General features: G+C 39.0%; 1 pseudogene; it reads right to left on the minus strand.

Moving 5' to 3' along the window:
• LOC149750513 (ferritin heavy chain pseudogene) overlaps nt 1-12377 on the minus strand; it is a 51572-nt pseudogene that overhangs the window by 17746 nt on the left and 21449 nt on the right.

A 12377-nucleotide genomic window follows, 5' to 3' on the forward strand; every position in this document is an offset into this window, starting at 1 on the left:
CCATTTTTTAGAAACTGAATTCAGTCAAATGCCAATTTTTCCCCTCCCTTCTGAGTCCATATTTCTCACACTGAAATAGATGGCTATGTCGCCATGTACTACACATACCCTTAAAAGTATAAACATTTCTCCCCTCCAACATCACTATTTCAAATTTAATTTCAAGTCTATCTAACAATGGACCAATGTTTGCAGTCCAATGGCTAATCCCTACTTCAGTCCTGGAAATGACCTCCAATAGGCTGAGAGCAAAGGATCAGATAAAGACACTGAAAATGTAGACTTTCTTTACCTCTTTCCTTCTATCCTTATTACCACTCTCACCCCACTTTCCAATCATCTTATCTGGAGAATTTTCTCCTCTGAAGAGCCACACCAAAAGTGGCTTATTCTACAAGTCTAAGGGGAAATAGAATTGGAGTGAAAAGTCTGATCTTACACTCTGAAGTTGATTTCTGGCCATCACAAATGCATCTTAGGTCAAGTAGAATGGGATTGAATCGTAAAATGAATCATAAAAACTTGGTTACAACTACAAAGGTGTAAGTGAGTCACTGAGATATTTTATGATATGCTTTATTTGGAGAGTGGCCATTCTGGAAAATCTCAGCGAGATGGCTTTTCTCCACAGGACACCAGATTTCCTAAGATGATCAGTACTGTTAAGAGTAATTTGCTTATTCCTTTTTTTTTTTTTTTTTTTAATAAAATAGCACACATGCAGGGGGGAATAACTTAGGGAGTTCCTTCCTACTCCAGGCCCTTGGCCAGTTCTGCATCTCAAAATTCCCTCCAACTGAAGTTTCTTATCTTTCCAGAGTTTCCATGCATATATATGTATATGTGCTTTAATAGCAATCTATCTAATTTTATTGTTTTATACAAATAGAGGAATATGATTTATTCTGTATTTTTTAATACAACTATCCCTTAAGAACTGTGTAATATTTCCCTATTGCTGTATATTTAGGTTGTCCCCCAATTTTTTTCTCATTACCAATTATGCTGCAACAACTTGCATATGCATCTTTTCAGACCTGTATGAAATTGGATAAATTCCTAAAAGTGGAATACCTGGATGAGAAGCTTTGTGCATATTGAATTTTAATGGATATTGCTAAATTGTCCTCCACAGAGTAATTTGCACCAATTTGTATGTATCTTATTATCCAATTTAAATCCTTTTCAATAATCTGATAGGTAGAAAATGACATCTCCTTTGTGTTCTTTTCTTTGTTTGTTCCAACATGCTTTGTTTTTTTTTGGCTGCTCCACACGGCTTGCAGGATCTTAGTTCCCTGACTAGGGATTGAACCCAGGCCACGGCAGTAAAAGCGCTGAGTCCTAACCACTGGACTGACACGGAATTCCCTCAATATTCATTTTTTAATTTATGAACGAGGTGGACCTTTTTTGAAGTGTTTATAATCTACCTGCATTTATTTTTCTGTAAAATACCTATATTATTTGATAATTATTTTTTCTTTTTTATAAGCTTGTATTTTTCTTGTTAATTCTTGTTATAAGAATACTTGTGGGGACTTCCCTGGTGGTGCAGTGGTTAAGAATCTGCTTGCCAATGCAGGGGACACAGGTTCGAGCCCTGGTCTGGGAAGATCCCACATGCTGCAGAGCAACTAAGCCCGTGCGCCACAACTACTGAGCCTGCGCTCTAGGGCCCTCGAGCCACAACTACCGAGCCCACGTGCTGCAACTACTGAAGCCCACGTGCTCTAGGGCCCGAGCTCTGCAACAAGAGAAGCCACTGCAATGAGAAGCCCATGCACCGAAAAAAGAGTAGCCCCCACTCACCGCAACTAGAGAAAGCCCGCACATAGCAACAAAGACCCAATGCAGCCAAAAAATAAATAAAATTAAAACAGAACATATTTCAATAACGTTAAAAAAAAGAATACTTGTGTACTAAGAAAATTAGTACTTTGCCTGAAATGTTAGATATATTAGAAATTTGCAATTTTCCAATTGTCTTTTGAATTTGTTTAGAATATTTGTTGCTATACAGAAAGCTTCTTTTTCTTTGCTATATAGGCATTTATCAGTATTTTTCTTTCTATCTTTGTTTTTGTATCTTCATTAGAAAATTCTTCCTTACCCCAAATTATTAATTTTTTAAATGTACATATTTTTCTTAAATACTTTGCTTGTTTTACTTATTTCTGACAACTTAGGAGTTGATAGAGATTCAGCTATATTTTTCCCCAAATGGAAAGTCAGTTGTTTCAATACCAAGTTAATAAATAATTTATTTTTATTATTTATAATAATATATATTATATATTAAAACATATTTAAAGGCTATCCTAGGTTCAAATCCAGGCTATCTAGGTTCAAATCCAGGCTCCATCCTTACTGGTTGTGTGACCTTAGGGGGTGAATTATTAATTTACCTTGTTTGAAAGGTAATTAAAGCAATTTGCTATTATTATTGCTTATTTGCTTTTGTTTTCTTAGGAATGGATGTTAAATTTTATCAAATGCCCATTCAGCATCCATGAAGATAGGCCTGGGCTTCCCTGGTGGCACAGTGGTTGGGAGTCCGCCTGCCGATGCAGGGGACACGGGTTCGTGCCCCGGTGCGGGAAGATCCCACATGCCACAGAGCGGCTAGGCCCGTGAGCCACGGCCGCTGAGCCTGCGCATCCGGAGCCTGTGCTCCGCAATGGGAGAGGCCACAACAGTGAGAGGCCCGCGTACCGCAAAAAAAAAAAAAAAAAAAAAAAGATAGGCCTATGTGTTTTAACCCTTTAACCTATTAACATATGAATTAAATCAACTGGTTTCTTAACATTGAGCCAAATGGTCATTCCTGGCAGGAACTTTGCTTAGTATGTATTATTCTTTTAAATTACTAATAGATGCTACTAGCCAATTTTTTTTTAGAGTTTTGATATTCAGAAGTTACATTTGTCAATGATTTTCTTTTTCTCCTGTACCACCTTTATCAAGTTTTGGAATAATTGCTTTCTGGCACCATAGAGAATATTTGAAAGCTGTCTCTATGCATTGGAACAGTTAAAATAGCATTATTTGTTCTTTGGAGGTTTGAGACATACCATATGTGAAGAATTCTGTGCTTAGTATTTCTTAGTAGGTAACTCTGACAACTTCCTCTATTTCTTCTAAGAAAATCAGTCTGTTTACATTTTGCATCTTCTCTCTCATCAATTTTGGTGATTTAAATTTTCCTAGAAAGCCATCTATTTTGACAAGCTTTTCAAATAGTTGATCAAAGAAATCTATGATAGTTCTTTTAATTTCCTCTGTGTCCATGGTGATATTTTTCATCCTGGTATACAGTGAAGTTGCACACCCATTCATATAATTTATAAGCTAACTTTAGAATCTAACCTCTCCAACAAATCTATTGAGGTTACAAACCTTAACATTATAACTGAATGCAGTAAACCTAGCAAAACTGTAGCATTTTCCTTTTATCTTTCAGGATTTAATAATTATATTAGTCAACAAAATTTTTAATGAGTATCTGCCCAATACTGTCGTAGGTAATAGTAATAAAGTGGAGAATACGGTTTAAATATCCAAATGTAATGGGAACTTTGCCCATAGCATTCCAATAATCAGATTCATATATATCAGTTTACTGAGAGATATTCAAATTCAAACCATTTTAAAATAGGGCAAAAAAAAGATGTCTGCTGACTGGATTTAGTTTGGTGCTAACACCCTCATGTCCCTTCATACCACAAAGACACACTATCTGGCAGTCCCCAATGACAGCAACTTGCCCAAGACAAGACTTGTTATATATAAGGATCTACCTACTGACTTCCTCAAATACCTTCCTGACATGTAAAGTACAAAGAGCACTTTTCTTTCTTCTTTCTTTCTTTTTTTTTTCGTTTTGCCATACCTCACGGCATGCGGGATTCTAGTTCCCCAACCAGAGATGGAACCAATGCCCCCGCGGTGGAAGTGCAATGCCTCAACCACTGGACTGCCAGGGAAGTCCCTAACTAGCACTTTTCTTAAATACCATGCTCAACTTCATAGAATTCTTCTTTACATGAAAAATTCAACTCAACAGAATACTTATATAAATATTATACTCATACAACTTGTTGATGACCTTGAGTGCCTGTCCTTGCAGGGTTCACGGTCTGGACATCCCCTCTTACTATATTTTCTGTCCCATTTCTTCTTCAGTGACACTGACGGTAAAGACATCGAAACTCCTTTGCCTGTCGTGCCAGTTATTAATTCATTGCGTTTCCTCTCCTTCACTGCCTGTTCTATGACAATTAAGATGGACGTATAAATATTTCTCCTTTGTCAGTGGGCACACTAGAGGAGAAAGAGGTTTCTCTTCCTGGTTCCACTGTGCTTTTCCAGGAGGCCCCTGCAGCACATGCAGCTTCTGCAGTGCCCTGATCCAGCAGCACACATGGTTCCTCCAGGAGCAGGTTCCAACAGCTCTCAGAAACAAGAAGCACACGGCACCTCGCCAAGGGAAACTTCCCGTAGAATGCTCTGCCTGCCCAGCACCTCGTGGTGGACAACTTCACAGCCTCAGTGAATTTGCTTTGCAGTGAGGCACAGCACACCCTCTCCACAAGATCTGGATCTCAGACCTGAAGGGAGGGAAAAGAGGTCTTCTAGAGCTTGGGTAACCTATCTTCCTCCACTAATATACCTCATTCCAAAGGGTAGTAACTGCCCTTTATGTATTTAGAGTTCTTTTTACTCCTTCTTAGCTATTATGGGCTCAATTGCGTTCTCACAAAATTCATACTTTGAAGTCTTTAACTCCCAGTACCTCAGATGGTGACTATATTTGAAGATAGGATCCTTAGAAAGGTAATTAAGTTAAAATCAGGTCATTAGGGTGGGCCCAAATAAAATATGATCAGTATCCTTGTAATAAGAGGAAATGTGGACACAGACACAAAAGACAAAGGGAGAAGATAGCCATCTATAAGCCAAGGCCAGTGGTCTCTGAAAAAAATAAACCCTGGTGACACCTTGATCTCTGACTTCTAGCGTCCAGAATTGTAAGAAAATTAATTTCTGTTGTGTAAGCCATCCAGTCTACAGTATTTGTTATGTGGCAGCCCTAGTGAATGAATACACTAGCCAATCCCTCATTACTCCAACCACTTGTCATACTTAATGATTTGTTATATTATGCTTTCCTAGCTCCAATTACTCTCTAGTTTCTGCTGCATGATTGGACCCTGTCTCCCATACATATTGTTTTCTTGAACATTTTATTTTTATATATATATATATATATATATATTTATTTATTTATTTATTTATTTATTTATTTCTAGCTGTGTTGGGTCTTCATTGCTGCTCACGGGCTTTCTCTAGTTGCGGTGAGCGGGGGCTACTCTTCATTGCAGTGCTGAGGTTTCTCATAGCAGTGGCTTCTCTTGTTGTGGAGCACCAGCTCTAGGCATGCGGGCTTCAGTAGTTGCAGCACACGGGCTCAGTAGTTGTGGCTCGCGGGCTCTAGAGCGCAGGCTCAGTAGTTGTGGTGCACGGGCTCTAGAGCACAGGCTTAGTAGCTGTGGCGCATGGGCTCAGTTGTTCTGGGGCACGTGGGATCTTCCTGGAGCAGGGCTCGAACCCGTGTCCCCTGCACTGGCACGTGGATTCTCAACCAATGCACCACCAGGGAAGACCCTCTTGAACATTTTTAACTCTTTATTCTTTTAATTACTTTTTGTATATGTTTTTTGCAAAATTTTCTTGAATCTGTCTTCCATACAGATTTCTCAGATCTGACTTCCCTACAAATTGTTTATTTGTTTTTAAAACTACTTTTATTCCCGGAATATGGTTTTTTTCACCCTGCCATTTCTTTCCTGCATGCTTTCAGATCACGTTTCGTCTCTTTATGTTGTCTTAGGAATTATTTCTTTAATGCTTGTAATTCTTCCTATGTTCTTGTTTCAAAAACATCATTTAAAAAATTTCTTTGATATCACTGAAAAGTGTTTATTTGAAATGTTCGACTACCGCTTAACACATATTCTGCTGCTACGCATTCATCTGCTACCTTTTGTGCATTTGGTCCTTGTCCTCCTTTGTACTCATTGTGCTTCGGTTTAAGCCCTGTGCTTTCTAATCCATTCTCTCCAGGCCTATTATTTGCAGAAGAAAAAGCCAGGGAGTTGTGTTGAGTTGCCACAACAGGCACGTTCAATAACGACATGTTTTGCTCAGATATCTTCCCACCACGCTGAGTGCTCCACAGTACTCAGTACTCTACCTCTGTGCTCTCACTGTGCCTCAGGCCACATAAATAAGATGATTTTTATACCAATTGAAAGATTGTTGTTTGCCCTCTTCAAGTCTGAGCCATCTATTTTGGGGAATCCTAAACACTGTTCAAAAATACAGAGCTAAAGTATCTCTTTCACATTTTTCCTTTCATCTGATTTTACTAATTTGTCAGTTATCCTTTATCGTTAGTGTCGAGTGATTGTTATTTCCATCAGTGGAGATGTTTCCTACTCTTTAACCTTTGTGTTGCTTTTAATTATTTAAGAGATGAAAACGGGGTAGAATTACCTTTACCATCTTTTAACCACAATTCTTGCATGATTGGCAATTTGAACCATCACCCACTCTTCAGACATTCAAACCATATTTAAGCACAATAGAAATGCAAGCATGCTATCTCCCTGTTGCAGTGTGTTCCCTCTGATCAGTCATATAGCACTGGGATTGGATTTAGTCTTAAAACCCTTCTCAGCCTAGCTTTCCAAGCACCACTACCAATTGATCAAAGTTGGCACATGACAAGAAAATCATTTGCCATTCTGTGTCTACATTTGTGATACTTGCATAAATAAAACATTTAATTGTGAAATTCCTCCTTTTTAACTTCAAAGAGCGCCGTTTGTCCAGTTAACCATAGGGAGATTTTTCCAGTGACGTTACTGGTGTATCATCTTTGCCGATGTTTGGACTCACAAAAGTCCCACTTGATTCATAGTTTTGACTGCCAACATGAACCACAGTCAGAACAAGTTTTAAAACTTCTGACTTAATGGCACAGACACATATCAGAGAAATTTGAGAGAGGAGCATTCCCAGATGTGACCCTAAGTGTCTTCCTCTGTGAGTCAGAGTCTAGTAAGTTCTACTTTTGCACAGTCTTCACAGACTCAAAAAGTTTTAGCTGGAATGTATGATCTGCAAATGGATGGGACAAATTACTAAAATAAACCAAATTTCCTATTTGTTCTGGAATGCCTAAGATTAGCAAACTTCTAGTTTTGGATTTATAGCCTTTGGTCCCTGAAAAATACATGTATTTTTTAACATCACTATTGAAAGATGATCCACAAGCTTTGTATTTATTCTATTTGTAAAAGATAATTTTTAAATTCATTCCCTCTCTCTCTGTCTCTCTCTATCTTGCTTCAACAGAAGTTCCAAAGGTTGAGAATATAACAGATGTTGCACAAACAAGGTGCTTGGCTGTTTCTTCATTCACTCATGTGTTCAGCATACATCTATGGAGTGCCTACTATGTATCAGGTATTCTTCTAAAACCCAGTGATACTGCAGTAAACAGAACAGACAAAATAGCCTGCTTTATTACTGCTTAGATTCCAGTGGACATCGGAGACACTGTGAAACTAGCTCTTCAGTCACTCACCTCTTGATTGAGAGATGACTAAGAATCCATTGGGAGGGTGAAGAGGCTGCTAAGGAGGAGTTGTTTTTTGTTTTTGTTTTTTCTTTTTGGAAGACTGTTGTTAGATGTTACAACACAGATGAAGAGTGTTGTAAGTTTCCTCCCTCCTCACAAAGGGATGCTCCCTCCTCACTTTAAGCCCATTGAAATCTCAAAAGAACCATTTGAAAAGCTAATATGCATTCTCTGGAATTTAAAGGGACATAGGAACAAATTACCTGATCCATGACTGACCCGAAAAGCAAAGGTAAGTATAGCTAGAGCTGCCTAAAGAAGAAAAAGTTAGTATCAGTATTAAGCTACACATCTACTGACAGCAGGGCAGGGGGTCTGTCTTCCCCGGATCAGATACAAACCCTGCAGAGTGGAGTGACTGATAGTCAAGTTGATTTTCTGGCCAGGAATCCCACCGAAATCCCCTGCCAAGAGTGAGGCAGCCACAACAATGAGAGGATAAAGATGCCCCATGGATGCTGAAGTGGAGTGGAGGGATGAAACTGGCCACAAGGAAGCAGCATCACTCCTGCCAGGAATTGCAGATGAAGGTCTCCAAGGAGAGCATTGCTAAACTAAAAGAGGCACCTCAGGGGAAAAAAAAAGGGTAAGCCTTGGATTCCATCATGCTCACATGGCATCATTACCACATTATAACTTTACCAGTCCAGAAGGACTTTTCTGCCCCTTACTACTCTTTCCCCTATTCTAATATTAAAAGGCCCCCAAACAGCAACTATTAAGTGTAGAATGCAGTGAAGCAAGAAAAGGAAAAAGATCAAAGCCCCTCCTTTTCCAAACCCTTCAATCCTCTAAGGCTGAGGTACACCTAAACTGGCAAAGAAGAGATCTTAAACTGAATGAGAGTTTGGACTTCTGATATTTGACTATAGGTGCTGTTAATTATTTAGTGAGACAGAAGAAACTTGGGACCCGGCTGAGATTTTATTCCAGGGGCTGGAAATATGTAACTAATCCAAAGAACAAGGGAAAAAAATAATGGTGCTTTCTGCTTCATTCTACTGAATGCAGCTCGTTTAATAAACCAATTAAATAAGTTTAGCTTGTCATAGTAGGAAGAAATCCCAGTTAGGAAAAGTTCTGACCTAGACTTACTGGGAGAACAGGGTGACATAACTGTGAAGTCTTTTGATATGAAAAGTGAAGCTAAACAAAGCCTCCTTGACCAATTTCCAAATACCCTATGGCAATAGAAGATTAGAGATTCATAGAAAAATAATAACATGTACTCCACTGTTGGGCATCTTCCTGAGTTTTTCCAAATACCACTAATTTTTTCTATCATCTAATCTCAGGATAGGGAGATTGTGACCTCTGAACTACAGAGCTCCTGTGTGGGTAATTGTTTTTCTTTTTTTCTAAAGCTGAATTTGAGTAGGAAGCCTGTAAAAAGGTTCAACTGTGGTCAAATAAACAAAGTTTCTACCACATTTGCAATAGGATACAAAGTTCATCCACAATAGGAGATAAATGAGTCAGAGATTAAATACAGTGTATGTTTTCAGATCAGCATGTCCTGGTAGGTAGATCCAGGAATATTTAGGACATGTCCTGAATTTATCATAGAAACAATCTTTCTGAACACATGGTAGACAGCTATGAAGCCTAAAAACAGTAAAGAACATGGGTAGGGCCTACTTCTAAAGAAGAAAATAAAGTAATAACCCTAAAAATTATAGCCTGGTCACCTTAACTTTGATACCTGAATAGACCAAACTCATCAATCATTTCATTTATAAAACACTAAAAGATCACAAGATGCCAGTGAAGAATAAGTAGGACTTTGGGAAGGATAAATCAGTCAGACCTGTGTAATATCATTCCATGACAGACGGCCAGGCATTTTGATATAAAGGGGAGAAAAAAGTCTTTAATCCTATTGTTAAAGGACATACTCATAAATAAAGCTGGGAAAATATTTTCAAAGTATATCACTATATGAATTCTCAATTTATTAGAAGGCAGAACAGATGGAGTTTTACTCTCCCCTTTTCTTTCCTGGAGAGAGGACAACAAGAGGTATGGTTACGTCTTAATTAAATATACAAGAATAAAAAAAAAAAAAAACCTCCACCAAATTTTTGTAAATTGGGAGGGTGTCATTCATTCTGCAAGGGGAGAAAATGTATTTGAATTCACAGTATTCAAAGTCTGTAATATCCATCTGTAAATGGCTTTGCAGATGGATTTATTTTATGAAACATTAATCTAAAAAGAATCAAAGGCTAGAGAATGTTGCTCCCAAGAGAAAATGAGAGTGTGTCAAGGTAATTCAGAAAAAGAAAGCTAACTGGGGAAAACCAAAACAGACTGAACAAAAATAGAGGAATTCTTGGGATCTGAGTAAGTTTTTTCATACCAAGGAAATGGAAAGAAATTTAATCTGTGTTGATAGAACCATGTGAGAACAGGAAATGAGTGCTAGATTCCATTGACTCTGAGACACTTTTAATCTGAAGCCAAAGGGGTACATTCCTACATGGATCCAAGACACCTCAAGGGAATTACTCAAATTGTGAGAAACACTAGTTTATATAGTCTCAGAATTTTCCACAGTTGCTTCCTCAACTAAAACATGGCTTTGCTGTGATAATACAGCTACCTCATGAATTCTTTTGACCAATGGAAGTCCCTCTCGTTAATTGGATGAGAGGAGATTCAGTTCTGAATGTTTCTTGCTCCAACCCACTCTATCAATTTGTGACAGCTTTTCACCACTCTTATTACTATCACTTACAGGTCATACCCCCATTCCTGATGACTTTGATCAATGAGCTAAACTTTCTATTCATCCGATCCCCTACACAATACCATTCCCATTCTTATTGACTTAACACCTACTGCCCTGGCCACAGAATTCTTCAGTTCCAATGACATTAACTAACACTTCACTTCAGTTACAAGATGACACAGGCACACTTTGGATTTTATTATACAATGTTGCTCCACCTCCAAATTCATAAAACCTGGTTTCCTCTATATGACTTCCATTCCCTCACTTGTATGGAACCCTTTCTTAAACTTCATTCTGACTCTTTAACCTTGGACATTAAAGTAAACAAAACTAAATTTAAATACAAATGTTCACATTTACAGGCCCTATGACTTTATACGAGTTACTCCACAATTCTTGGTATGCTTCGCTGTATAGCAATGTAACAGCATTGCCTGATACAATTCAACTCACACCCAGCTCACCATTAAAATATCTACGACAGGGACTTCCCTCGTGGTGCAGTGGTTAAGAATCCACCTGGGGCTTCCCTGGTGGCACAGTGGTTGAGAGCCTGCCTGCCGATGCAGGGGACACGGGTTCGTGCCCCGGTCTGGGAGGATCCCACATGCCGCAGAGCGGCTGTGCCCGTGAGCCATGGCCGCTGAGCCTGCGCGTCCGGAGCCTGTGCTCCGCAACGGGAGAGACCACAACAGTGAGTGGCCTGCGTACCGGAAAAAAAAAACAACAAAAAACTATCCGCCTGCCGATGCAGGGAACACAGGTTTGATCCCTGGTCCGGGAAAGACCCCATATGCCACGGACAACTAAGCCCATGTGCCACAGCTATTGAGCCCGTGTGCCACCACTACTAAAGCCTATGCGCCTAGAGCCCGTGCTCCACAACAAGAGAAGACACCGCAATGAGAAGCACACGAACTGCAATGAAGAGTAGCCCCCACTTTCCGCAGCTAGAGAAAGCCCACGCACAGCAATGAAGACCCAACACAGCCAAAAATAAATAAAAATAGATTTTTTTAAAAAGAGCCAATCATCTTATTTATTTATTTTTTTAATACTTATTTGTTTGGTTGCACCGGGTCTTAGTTGCAGCAGGTGGGCTCCTTTAGTTGCATCTCGCGGGCTCCTTAGTTGTGGCACGGGACTTCTTAGCTCTGGCATGAGAACTCTTATTTGTGGCATGCATGTGGGACCTATTTCCCTGACAAGGGATCGAACCCAGGCCCCCTGCATTGGGAGCTCGGAGTCTTAACCACTGCGCCACCAGGGAAGTCCCGCAAATCACCTTTAAAAAAAATCTACAATACACAAAATGATAAAAACTAGCTACAACTTTGTCATATGAGAAGGCCAAAGGACAAGTCCAAGGGGAATTTCCATTACCTGCATTGTCAATCAAAATGGGTTAAGAAACATTTTTGGACTATAAATCACATTTCTATAACCAAAATAAAATACCATAGAAAATCCCCCCCAAAAAGAGAGGAAAGGTCTTCACCTCTCCCTCACTATGTGTCTCCAACTCTAAGACACAGTGAATATAATAAGCAGCAAAACAAATGACTGTCCATCAATGATATCAGCCAAAGCCAGAATCACAAATAGCCATGTTCTTTGATTTTTCTACTTTATTATTTCCTCTCTTTGTATATCTATTCAAAAACTACAATCTTTAGTGCTCAATTAGGTAAAAGCAGACAGGATATTTGGAGATACAGTCATCTAATCATTCTTAGTTGTCTAAGTATATTTAGGTGAAAACATTATTGATAATATAACTTTTCATATCACACTATTCCAGAGAAAAAAAATGTATCTTATGCTTTAGTAAATCAGAGAACCCAATTGTTAAACCAAGCAAAGATCTAATGACAGTTCAGCCGGCCCTCGTAAGATAAATGTCTGCTAGTCATTGTACACACCAACCTATTTAAT

This window comes from Delphinapterus leucas, chromosome 1 (genome assembly GCF_059928025.1).
Source record: "Delphinapterus leucas isolate spDelLeu-1000000601 "Yukka" chromosome 1, BTC_Dleu_Yukka2, whole genome shotgun sequence".
Taxonomy (NCBI): domain Eukaryota; kingdom Metazoa; phylum Chordata; class Mammalia; order Artiodactyla; family Monodontidae; genus Delphinapterus; species Delphinapterus leucas.